Source organism: Paroedura picta, chromosome 4 (assembly GCF_049243985.1).
Source record: "Paroedura picta isolate Pp20150507F chromosome 4, Ppicta_v3.0, whole genome shotgun sequence".
NCBI classification, from domain to species: domain Eukaryota; kingdom Metazoa; phylum Chordata; class Lepidosauria; order Squamata; family Gekkonidae; genus Paroedura; species Paroedura picta.
In genome coordinates, this window is record NC_135372.1 from 34,166,483 (window position 1) to 34,179,242 (window position 12,760).

General features: G+C 48.1%; 1 protein-coding gene across 8 annotated transcripts in view; it reads left to right on the forward strand.

Moving 5' to 3' along the window:
- Positions 1–12,760, forward strand: part of TMEM121 (transmembrane protein 121) — a 123,829-nt gene that overhangs the window by 49,513 nt on the left and 61,556 nt on the right. The window contains exon 1 of one of the 8 annotated variants that reach the window (XM_077332284.1): positions 11,194–11,296. The exons of the other annotated variants lie outside the window; for them this stretch is intronic. The gene's annotated coding sequence lies outside the window, so the exon portion shown is untranslated. Of the gene's footprint in view, positions 1–11,193; positions 11,297–12,760 lie in introns of those variants that run through there. 8 annotated transcript variants of the gene reach the window in all.

Genomic DNA, 12,760 nt, shown 5'->3' on the forward strand with positions numbered 1-12,760 from the left:
CACTCCGAATCAATACTTATTGTTGCAGAAGGAATTATTTAAATCGCCCAAAATCAAAATGGAAATCGCATTCTGTGTAGATGGCAGGGACTGAATCGACCTGGGATTGGAATAAAAGCTCCATGCAGTTTACACCCTGGTCTCGGCCAGCAAGCCCCAGGAGTAACTGAGAGTCTGAGCATTGACCTCACTTCTGGTTCAAACCATCTAAAGGCTAGAAGGTCTCCTTCATATCACTTCCAATTCAGACCCAAAGTGACATAGTCACACACACCGGTAGGCATCCGAGGGAATTGCCAGGAGGTAGGGTTACCAGCTCTGGGTTGGGAAATACCAGTTTGGTGTAGTGGTTAGGAGAGCAGCCTTCTAATCTGGTATACCAGGTTCGATTCTGCACTCCCCCACATGCAACCAGCTGGGTGACCTTGGGCTCGCCATGGCACTGATAAGACTGTTCTGACCGGGCAGTGATATCAGCGCTCTCTCAGCCTCACCCACCCCACAGGGTGTCTGTTGTGGGGAGAGTAAAGGGAAGGCGACTGTAAGCCGCTTTGAGCCTCCTTCGGGTAGGGAAAAGTGGCATATAAGAACCAACTCTTCTTCTTCTTCTTCTACCTGGAGGATTTGGGGGTGGACTTGGGAGTGGACTGGATTTGGAATGGGGAGGGGCCTCAGCAGAGTATAATGCAATGGAGTCCACCCTCCAAAGCACCCATTTTATCCAGGGGAACTGATCTCTGTCACCTGGAGCTATAATTCCAGGGGGATCCCCAGGTCCCACCTGGAGGCTGGCTCCCCTACAAAGGCCTCCTGCTACAGCTATGGCATCACTACTTAAAAGGTGACATTGGGCGAGCGATTTCAATGCCACACCAGCATTCATGATCTGCTGCCGTCCTACGCTTAGGATGGCCCCGCCCGGCTATTGAGTCAGAAGCCAGCTTGGCTGCCAGCAGCATTTTGAAACGCGCCCCCCTCTTGGACGCATTCCTAGAGCTTAATCCCTAAACAAATTCAGTGTTTGCATGAAGAGTTCCTGCTCATGAGACTCGTTCTGTGCCAGGCTTTAATCTCTGGGTGCTTTCGACTGCTCCGTTCTTTAACAGCGTTTTGCCTCTTCCCTTGCCAGCCTTTATCCAGGTTTCAACCCGCTTTGTTGAGCCAGCTAATTAATATAATGAAGATCTGATTCCAGATTAGGAATGTACACATGGCGTGAGCATGTACAGGCTCTCCTCTGGGTCATGGAGCACCTTTTATTGGCCTTGGCTGATAGTCTGGCCATGCTGTTCCTTGAAACATTGGTCACTTGGTCATCTTTCTCTGCTTACTACAAGCGATATAGTTTATGCCAGGGGTGGCCAAACTATGTCTGTCCAGATGTTCATGGACTACAGTTACCATGAGCCTTTGCCGGCATGTGCTGGCACCAGCATGGTATAGTGGTTAAGACTGGTGGCCTCAAATCTGGAGAATCGGGTTGGGTTCCCTGGTCCTCTGCATGCAGTCAGTGGGGTGACCTTGGGCTAGTCACAGCCCTGAAAGTGCTGTTCTCACAGAGCATTAACATCAATGCTGTCTCTGCCTCACCTACCTCACAGGGTTTCTGTTGTGGGGAAAGGAAGGGGAGGCGATTATAAGCCGCTTTGAGACTCCTTCGGGTAGTAAAAAGCAGAGTATGAAAGCCAACTCTTCTTATTTTTCTTCTGTTGACATAGAGCAGTTCTCTTAGAGTTCTCTCAGCCCCAGCTGCCTCACAGGGTGCCTGTTGTGGGGAGAGGAAAGGGAAGGAGAATGTAAACCACTCTGAGACTCCTTTGGGTAGTGAAAAGCGAGGTGTAAAAGAGCTCTTCGTCTTCTATCTTGCTTTGTTTTTGATTTGGACCTTTTTTGCAAAAAGCACCTTACAAATTTAGTTTAAAACATTCAAAAAGTCACCCTCCTGTTTTCCTACAGTTCTCTTTTTTCAGGTCTCTTTATTTGGTTTTAAACGGCTGGAAGTGCCAGGGAATTCATGGTCATTGTCTGGGTCTTACAATAAGTAAATCGACATCTTGGCACCACATCTGAATGTTGCCCCTGCAGATCTGCTGCAGGAATAAACATCTTTGCCTCCCTTTGTGGAAAGTTTCTGCCGAAGTCATGCAATAAGGGCGCACTCTGAAGCAGGCGATGATGACAGCTATTAAATCTGTTTTATGTTGCACACCCGTTTCCATTACCCTGTAGGGAATTCTGAAATGAATTTATGGTCGAAGCATAACAGTGCCAGACACTTGACGACTGGATATATTAGCACAGCGACATGAATGTCACTCAAGATCAAGACACGTAAAGGGACAACAAGAAACACTGGAATGCAACACCTCTGATGGAACAGGGATTCTGCTTGCGGCTGCTCTTCCTGCCAGTTCCCCCTTCCATGGCAGGCTCCCCCAGTTTGCCCCCTCTGCTGACCCCCCCCTCCCAGAATCATAGAGTTGGAAGGGGCCAAACAGGTCATCTAGTCCAACCCCCTGATCAATGCAGGATCGGCTTGAAGCATCCATGAGAAGTATCTGTCCAGCTGCTGCTTGACGGCTGCCTGTGTGGGTGACCCCACTGCCTCTCTAGTCAGAGCCAAACTGCTCTGACTGTAAAAAATAAAATCCCCCCCCCCAGATATCCAGCCAGTACTTTCCCACTAGTAATATATTTGTGAGTCCTCTCTTCTGCTCTGAACAGGAACAGTTCCCTGCTCTGAGAGAATCATGACTGGCCCAAGGTGACCCAGCAGGCCTCGAGTGTCTCAGAGTAGCTGACAATCCCCTACCCTTCTTCCCACAACAGAACCCTGTGAATTAGTTGAGGCTGAGAGAGCTCTGAGAGAACTGTGACTGGCCTAGAGCCACCCAGCAGGCTTCATGTGTCTCAAAGCGGCTGACAATCACCTACCCTTCTTCTCCCCACAACAGGCACCTTGTTTGGTGGGTGAGGCTGAGAGAGCTCTGAGAGAACCCTAACTGGCCCAAGGTCACCCAGTTGGCTGAAGGTTGCCAGCTCTGGGTTGGAAAATACCTGGAGACTTTGGGGGTAGATTGGGGAGTGAGTGGGATTTCAAGTAGGAAGAGACTTCAGAAGCCCTCAATTCTGCCTCAGTGCTATGAAGTCCTCCCTCCAAAGCAGCCATTTTCTACAGGGGACCTGATCTCTTTCGTCTGGAGATGAGTTGTAGATTAGAGGATCAAACCCAGTCCTTCAGATTAGAAGCTGCCACTCTTAACTACTACCTCTTGAGGTATGATTCCTCTATGATTCTATAATTCTACTACTTCAAACTCTATGATTCTCACTTGAGTAAATTCAATGTTAAGTAACACAGTGTGTGGGAATGACAATGGGTAATATTTTGAAATTGTTGGATCTAGCCCTGACCTGGCTACTGATCCAAGCTATTCTTTGCTTTGCTGCACTTCACTGATTTCAAAGTTTTTTTTTTCTTTCTCACAGTCAGTCTTACTTCAGCAATCAGAGCCTGGCTGGGAGAAAACTGCTCCGAGAGGTGGAATTTCGCTCCCTTGCCAATATACTCCATTTTTGTTTTTAAAAAGACCATTCCCCACTTTCTCCACATCCTAACGCACAGACTTGTGGATTCCTTATTGATTCTCATATAGGATTAGGGTGCCAAAAATCTTTTTGGGGATGCCATGTCTCCTTCATGGGCCAGCTTTGCAAGCAATCCTTTTAATTGCCTACAAAATGACTCCCCTCCCCCCGCCCCCAGCTATCTGAAATCTTCCTGTCTACTGCAGGTCCAACCTATGGATGTCAATACCGTTTTGGAGGAGGATTTAGCCATCTAAAAATTGCTGTGTGTTCCTTATCCTTAGGCCCCTGTGACAATTTTTAAATGCCTAATTTGGGATTCCTAACCAGGGGTCTGGGGAACCCTGGGGTTCTGCAGCCTTTCCCAGAAGTCTGGATGGCCGCTGTCATCACTAGATCTCACTGGAGCCCCCTTCCTCTGTTGTTCTCCAGGTCTAGCCTCTTTCTCCACAATGGAAACGGTAAATTGCTTTAGGATGCTTAGGGCTGATCCTGCGTAGAGCAGGGGGTTGGACTAGATGACCCATGATGTCCCTTCCAACTCTGATTCTATGATTCTATGATTCTATGAAATGATTTATTCATCCATTGCTTGGCTCCCACATCTTACTCCCATGCCCACTTCTCTAAATGGGTCACCACTTCCAGGGTCCCTTGAAGGATGAGAAATTTCAAGGGTTCCTCCATGGTCCAAAGGTTTCTCCTCTAAAATAGAGTTGGTGGCCAAGCCACGGCCACTGTAGCATTTCATTTGGCCCTGAGGATTCCTTGGTTACAGAGCACTGTTTCTGAGAATTTTATCCCAGTGGAGTAGCTAAGAAAAGATACAGGCGCAAATGCATTCCCCATGGAAACCAATAGAGATGAAAAATGAATGAAAGCAGTGTGTCCCTGCTGGTTGGCTTGGGCTTCTCAATTGCTTCTTGCTATTCCAATCAACAACCATAGTAACTGTTGAAGCTACCTTGTTGGGATTGCACCGAGAGGTTCTGTAGCTCCATTCCTTCGAGAACAGGGGTAGTCAACCTGTGGTCCTCCAGATGTTCATGGACTACAATTCCCATGAGCCCCTGCCAGCGAATGCTGGCAGGGGCTCGTGGGACTTGTAGTCCATGAACATCTGGAGGACCACAGGTTGACTACCCCTGTTTTAGAAGATTCCACAGATGATGCTGAGGAATCTTCTCAGTCTTCTCAGTGGCCTTTGGCCCGCAGAGGTCCATAGGGTCGGACAAGACATCGATCTCCTTCTAATTTTCAAAAGATCCGAAAAGCAGAAGACTGTTTGAATGAGGCTCTGAAGGTGGTGATGATGCACTCCCTGACAGGAAGAGGAAACTGGATAACAAGACAAAAATGTTGTTCATTGGGACTTCTGCTGAACTGAGTTGTACGATTTGACCTCTCTTGGACTGTGGTCATACACCCCCTGAAGAGTCAGATTCGTGGTTGAAAGAGTTTCTGGGCCCTGCTGAGTTCCTGAATAGTTCAGTGGCCAAAGTATCCAGCTAGGATAAGGTGACCAGATTTTAACATTGGTAAAGCGGGACACCATTGACCGGGGGGAGGGGGGGCTTGATTAAAAATTTGGTCCATATGGAGCAACAAAAAGTTTCCTAGAATGCAAAAATAGTATTGTTATATATATTTTTAAATTTCAACATAAGTACAATTTGCCAGGTACGCCCAGATGTCCCTCCAAAAGTGGGACAATCTGGTCACCTTAAGCTAGGAGGCCCTTTTAACAGCCCGGGCTGGTTTTGTTCCCCTCAAAGCAAAGAGACCATTCAACCATCTGCAACTGCCATTTTGGGATTGTCCCTGACCTTCATGGTGACGCCTGCTAACTTAAGATCAAAATTGCAAAATTGCCTGCAGGCTCAACAAGATTGGGAGGCCCTGTTCTAAGTGGTCCCTTTAAAAAAAAAGAAACTTTTAAAGAGAGATTTCTGGGGAGTAGAAATTTCAGAAGCAGAGGTGTGAGTCCCTCACGCGTGTCTGCGTAAGGGAAAGCTGATCGGCGCGATTGCTTTTAACTCAAGGCTGTGTATCTTGCCCGGTTTTCATCTTGTGCATTGAAATTCTACAGAGAGATTTCTTCCTCTTCAAAGTCTACTTCTGTAGACAGAAGAAAACCTTCGGGGGAAAGAGAGGTGGGCGAGCAGCAAAGATTTTTCAAAGCGAAAAGATTCCGCAGTTTACTGAAAGCTCTTCGGCGGATGGCGGAGAATGTGTACGTGTTTTTTTGGGGGGAGGGCGGGTACCTGGCCATTAGAAATGAAGCCCTCATTAATCAGTTTCTCTTAGGCATAGCGAGTCACTGCAGTCTGCAATCCTTAGTGCGCTTTCTTGGCAGTACACCCCAACTTCTTAGAAGACCTGCTTAGAATGGCTTCCACAATTTGCTCATCAGAGTTCATACAATTATAGAATCATAGAGTTGGAAAAGCTCTCCAGGGTCATCTCAACCAACCCCCTGCACAATGCAGGAACTCACCACTACTTGCCTACATACAATGACCACCATTTCATGCCCAAGGATCCCTCTACCCAAAATCTCCAGAATCCAGCCTGGCCTGGAAGAAATCCCACAGTGGCGATTAGCAATTCCCTGGGTATGCAAGGTTGGGCCACAAGAGACAAACACTGGCACTTCCTGCCTACTCACTCACAATCTTTCTAAGTTCATCAAATCTGCATTTCTGTCACATGACTATCTAGCCTCTGCTTAAAACTTCCATGAAAGGAGAACCCACCAGGTCTCGAGGAAGCCTATTCCACTGAGGAACTGCTCTAACTGTGAGGAACTTCTTCCGGATGTTTAGCTGGAAGAATGAATTCTTGTGAATTAATTTCAACCCATCGGTTCTGGTCCAGCCCTCTGGGGCAACAGAAAACAACTCTGCTCCATCATGTGCAGCCTTCTAAAAAGGGCAGTCAGAGTGCTACAGCTGAGGCTATACACTCTTGGGAACACGTCACCGAGATATTTTATTCTTGGCAGATGAGTTTGTATATATCTTCGCTGGCTTCTGGGGGGCAAGTCTTTTGCTTGTCAATCAATGACAAGCCAGCCGGACCTTGTGACATGATTTAAAGCGTTCAGCTGAAATCATCAAATCTCTTTCCAAGGACAAATTGCCAGGATAAATAATAATCTCGGATACATCCAGGTTGTTTTCCACTGGGTCAGAAGCAACCTGAGTGGGTGTACAAATGCAGATCCCATCAGAAGAAGAAGAGTTGGTTTTTATACCTCGCTTTCCACTACCCAAATGACTCTCAAAGCAGCTTACAAACACCTTTCCCTTCCTCTCCCCAAAACAGACACCTTATAAGTGGGGCTGAGAGAGCTCCAAGAGAACTGCTCTGTGAGAACAGCTCTAAGAGAACTGTGACTTGGCCAAGGTCACCCAATTGGCTGCGTGTGGAGGAGCGGTTAATCAAACCCAGCTTGTCGGATTAGAACCACTATACCCTATGCCCTGGAAATTTGCACCTATTGAATTGTAGTTTATTTCCCTATTTCTTACATGTTGTTTCTTTATTTATTGCATGGCATGGGTGCAGTATAGCCTGGAGATCTGAGGATTGTCTGGCAGCCAGGCAAGAGATGTTTGAAGGTGGTTTGCCATCACCTGCCCTGGCATCACAACCTTCATGTTCTCTGGAGGTCACCCACCCAAGCGCTTGCTGGGGCTGACCCTGCTTAGGGTCCAAGGTCTGATGAGATCAGGCTTGGTTGGGCTATCCCAGTCAGGGCTTCCGGCATGTCTTTCTATCGCTTTCTCCCCAGTTCTCTTTAGGCAATCGTTTCATGTATTAAGTGCTCTCTTTAACACAGAGGGTTAGCTGTAGTTTTATCTGCTGCGTTGAAAGGAGGTTGAGTCAACATTTAGTCTAGGAATAGAAATCCATGTCGCAATCTAGTACTGCAAATCTTTGCATGCCCTAGCAGTTGCTCTGGATGGCCCAGGGTAGCCGGGTCTTGCCAGATTTCAGAAGCTTGACCTGGTTAGCGTTTGAGTGGGAGATTGCCAAGGAATTCTAGCTTAGAAAATCGGGCCGTAGCCCACAAAGTGCATTTTAGTAGGGGGAATTGCAGAGTATTCCATTTGGGTAACAATAGTGTGATGCATAAATATAAGATGGGGGAATACCTGGCTTGATAGTCATACATGTGAAAGGGGCTTAGGAGTGCTGGTGGACAATAAGTTGAATATGAGCTGACAGTGCGATACGGCAGCTAAGAAATCTAATGCAATATTGGGTTACATTGCTAGGAGTATAAAGTCTGGAGTAAGGGAAGTTATAGTGCCACTTTCATCTGTATTGGTTAGACCTCATTTGGAGTACTGTGTCCAGTCCTGGGCACTGGAGTTCAGGAAGGAATTGGCAGCGTGAAACAGGTTCAGAGAAGGGTGACCAGGAGGGCTGGAGGGCTGGACTCTATGCCTTACGCAGAGAGGATGAGAGAGTTGGGCATGTGTAGCTTGGAGAAGAGGAAGGCCAGGGCTGATAGGATAGCTGGCTTTAACTACGTAAAAGGCAGACACATTGAAATCTGTTTACTGCAGCTTTCGAGACAAGGACTAAGATCCATGGGCCCCAATGATAGGAAAGGAGGTTCCACTTAAATATTAGGAAGCATTTTCTGATGATGATAACTGTTCATGGAAGGAACATGCTGCCCCAGAGGGTGGCAGAGTCTCTGTTAGCTATTTGTGCATCTTTTTGTTATTTTCTTCAATAAGGCTTATTTTTTTGTTTTACCATTTACACCTGTTTCTGCCTGGAGTTCCTATGGGTGTTATTGACCCTCGTACACATAGGCAACGATCCTATAATGCTAGTTACCCCCCTCTCGCTGCATTTGGGCTAATCTTCCCCACAAGCTCTAAGACGCATGTTCTAGGATGCGTGTCCACGCAGTTTGGGTAACAGATTATGGTGGAGAATACATCTCCTTCATTGGAAGTTTTTAGGATGAGATTGGATGAGCCCCTGTCCGGAGTGTGTGATTTTTAAGTCCTGACAAGCTGGGGCGTTGGACTGGATGGCTCTCTGCATTCTCTTCTAGCTTTGTGTGATACTGATTCTGCTGCACAGAGGCAAACCATCCCTGAACCTTTCTTACCCCAGAGCTTATCCAAAGCATGCATAACTTCCTGACCACACTCAGTTCCTCACTACAGCCCCTGGAGAAACTGCCCCCATACATGGCCTTCCTGGAATATTGTGACAATAAATCGGCCTTGTTCAAATGTTTTACCATTCAGATTATTTTTAAAAGTTTTTATTTCCCCACCCACCACCCACGCCCGCCGCTCCATGCCCTGTTAGCCCACCCACCCGCCAGCTACGCCTCCCCCCACTTGGAAGGGCAGCGCAGCTGCTAGCCAAGCACCACATCCACAGGACCCCCCTGACTCCTGCCATGCGCTTGGTTTTAGTTCCACCGTTGCCAATGCTGCCTCCCCTGAGCGCCACCATGGTGGCAAGCCGGGCCCCACCACTTGCCCCCCACCCACTGTTTCCGCCCAGCCCTGCTGCTCCTCCCCGGCCTGAGGACACTCCTTTTTTGTAATGCTTAATCCCCATTTTGTACACCTGTATCTCTTGGCATGGGCCTAGGGATGATAGATGGAACCTGTATCCAACAAATATCAAACGGCAATGAGTTACCCTGAGAGTGGTAAGGAATCCATCAGTCAAACAAAAGCCTATTTTGTGTTTAACCTATCAAGGTCCTCAAAACCCTGAAACCTTGAGATCGTAAATCTAAATCCTTCCACAACAAGAGAACAACATCTATCTGGCCGCAGTTTGTTTTGATGCCGTTGTTTAAGGCTGTTTAATGTTGCTGAGCTTGGATTTTTGTTAAGGTTGTTTTATACTGTAATTTTTAATTTATTTAAGCCGCCACAAGCCGGCATTGCTGGAAGTGGTGGGTCAGAAATTAGAAAGAAATATCTTAAGAGGGATTCATTCGAGGCCATTTGCTCCTAGGACCTTGCGGCCTCATGAAGGAGAAGGAGGAAGGGAGGAGAGAAGGAAAAGAGGAGCTGGATTTTTGTACCCCGGCTTTACTACCCGAAGGCGTCTCAAGTGGTGTCCTTCGTCTCCCCACAACAGAGACCCTGTGAAGTAGTTGAGTCCGAGAGTAAGGTGACCAGATTTTAACACTGGTAAAGCGGGACGCCATTGACCGGGAGAGTTCTTGGTCTATATGGTGCAACAAAAAGTTTTATAGAATACATAGAACGCAAAAATAGTATTGTAATATATATATATTTAATTGCAACGTAAGTATAATTTGCCAGGTACCCCCAGATGTCCCTCCAAAAGTGGGACAATTTGGTCACCTTATTCGAGAGAACTCTGAGAGAACTTCGACTAGCCCAAGGTCAGCCAGCTGGCTGCATGTGGAGAAGCGGGGAATCAAACCCGGTTCTCCAAATCAGAGGCTGATGTTCTTAACCACTACAACAAGTTGGCTCTCAGCCATCACCACAAGCTGACTCTCAACCACAACACCAGGCTGGCTCTCCGATTTGTTCTAACTAATAACCAATATCTCTAAAACTGTAGTCCCCAAACTTTTTTGGGACGGGGACGGGAGGGGGGAGAGGGAGGCCCGGGGACTGGGGGGGGGGAGATCCCCAGCTGGCATCTCAAGCTCCTGACTGGTTGCTCTACAATCCCAGCTTGGACCTCAAGCTCTGGTCCTCTGGGACAGGGGTAGTCAACTTGTGGTCCTCCAGATGTTCATGGACTACAATTCCCATGAGCCCCTGCCAGCAAACGCTGGCAGGGGCTCATGGGAATTGTAGTCCATGAACATCTGGAGGACCACAAGTTGACTACCCCTGCTCTGGGGAACTGCATGCCCAACATATATATTTTAACTACCCCCAAATATCCGTGTTTGCTCCATGCTAGCAAGAGAAGGCCCTTGCTTGTCGCAAGACCTTCCCGTGTATATCGATTTGGATAATGGGGAAAGGTCGGGTGAGTCCAGGGAGGTGAGGCTGAGGCCTTCCCATTTGACTAAAGCATGTGAAAGTCACTTGGTTTCTTTTTAGAAAAAGAAATGGTCTTCTGCAGAGAAGCTCTCGCTCTCAAACTGAATCAGATTAACTCGCCTGGGGTTCTTTTTAACCACATAGATGAGCCAAAGTATTCTGAGTCAGGGCAGTTGCCCCATTGGCCCCTCCCTGACGACAGTCCTGATTTAAGGCAGCTCCTTACATAAGAGGGGGGGGAGCAGAGAGTGCTTAATTACTGGGCATGCTAAAAAGCACCCTACAGCCAACAGCGGCTGTAATCTTCTCGTCAAGTCGGTATTCGAGAGGGATATCCAGGCGTGTCCCCTGGTAGGCACAATTGTTCTCCTCGTCGTGCGCTCTGCCTCCGCCGTACTCGTGTCCCGGCTTCAGGTCACTGCTGATTTGCATGTTAATTAAAATTGCCTCTTGCCTTGCACTGATGCAGAGCATTAAAACAAAACAGAAAAAGGAAGGAAGGAAGGAAGATGAGTGTTTTGCGCTCGGCCACTCGTGTTTCCCGGCCTGCGCCTCTCGTCTTAATTAGCAGGCCTTTCGAAAGCCTTCCTCTCGTCCGCCTGAGCGGCAGTCGGCAGCGTTTCTCGATGGACTGGGATGCTCCAGCGCTACATTGTGGGTGGGCGAGACTCCCCCCTGCCAAGGTACGCTAATTAACAGTGCCTCACCGCCGGAGGCCTTTTCTCCCAAGCAATCAACGCCTCCCTCCAGTTGATTAAGGAGTGCTGCTCCGTGGTCCCGGAGATGCCGTCGTCGTACTTTGGGGAGTTTATTTTTGCTGGCAGGTGACTTTCGACTTCAGCCCACATGGAATGTGTTTGAGTGCTGTGGGCGCTATGAGATGAATCGCAGAAGAGCTGCGCTCGGATCTCTCATCTCTGTGAATTTGTATAAATAGTAACATGTGCTAATAGGATCTGGACCACGCAAGAGACAGAGTGATATCGCTTTGCCCTTGTCTCTCACTCGGCACACGCTAGGGATGCAAGTCCCCTGGTGGGATCTGGAGATCCCCTGGAATTACAGTTCTTGCAGAAAATGACTGCTTTGGAGGGTAGACTCCGCGGCTTTATACTCTACTGAGGTCCCGTCCCGCCCCAAATCCCACCCACTCCCAGCCCACCCTGAAAATCCCCAGGTGTTTTCCCAACCCAGAGCTGGCAACCCTAGGTGTGACCTGGGGCTCCCCTGGAATTATATGTCATCTGCAGACTAAAGAGATCAGTTCTCCTGGAGAATATGGCTGCTTTGGTGGGTGGACTCCACAGCATTATACTCCACTGATGTCCCTCCCCGCCTCAAATCCCACCCACTTGTGGCTCCACCCCTAAAGTCTCCAGGTATTTCCCAACCCAGAGCTGGCAACCCTAGCACCCACACATCCTGGAGTCTTTTGTTCCCCAATAAAGTAAACGTATGTGTGGTGCAGTGGTTAAATGCTGTAGACTCTAATCTGGAGAGTGGTGTTTGATTCCTCACCCCTCTTCCACATGAGGCCTGCTAGGTGTCCTTGGACCAGTCACAGTTCTCTCAGAACTCTCTCAGCCCCACCTGCAGCAATCTTGTCCCCTCTTCTCCAGCCTGAACGTTTCCAAGTCCCTCAGCCCTTCTTCACAGGGCTTGGCCCCCAGGCCCAGGTGATCCTTGTCGTTTTTCTCAACAGTCCGCCAAGCAGATATCTATTTACATCAGTGCAAGCAGAAAAATGTACACATTCAAAGCTGAAGCCATGACATCCTCTTTCCCAAAAAGCATCCTTAAATTAGACTCATTCTATTACCTTTTCTTCTCTTAAAATTCTACCCAGTGGGTTATACACTTTCCAAAAGTTCACAAAGAGAGATCACTCTTTGTCTAAAATGTCCTAAAGGTAAGGGTCCTACAACTCATATGGGGTGGACAAGAGCCGGCGTGGTGTACTGTTTAAGAGCGGCAGCTTCTAATCTGGCGAGCCGAGTTTGATTCCCTGTTCCTCCTCCACATGCAGCCAGCCGGGTGACCTTGGGCTCGTCACAGCTCTGATAGTGCTGTTCTCACAGAGCAGTCCTGTCACTCGGCCTCGCCTACCTTACAATGTGTCTGACTGTTGCAGGGAGAGGAAGTGGGGT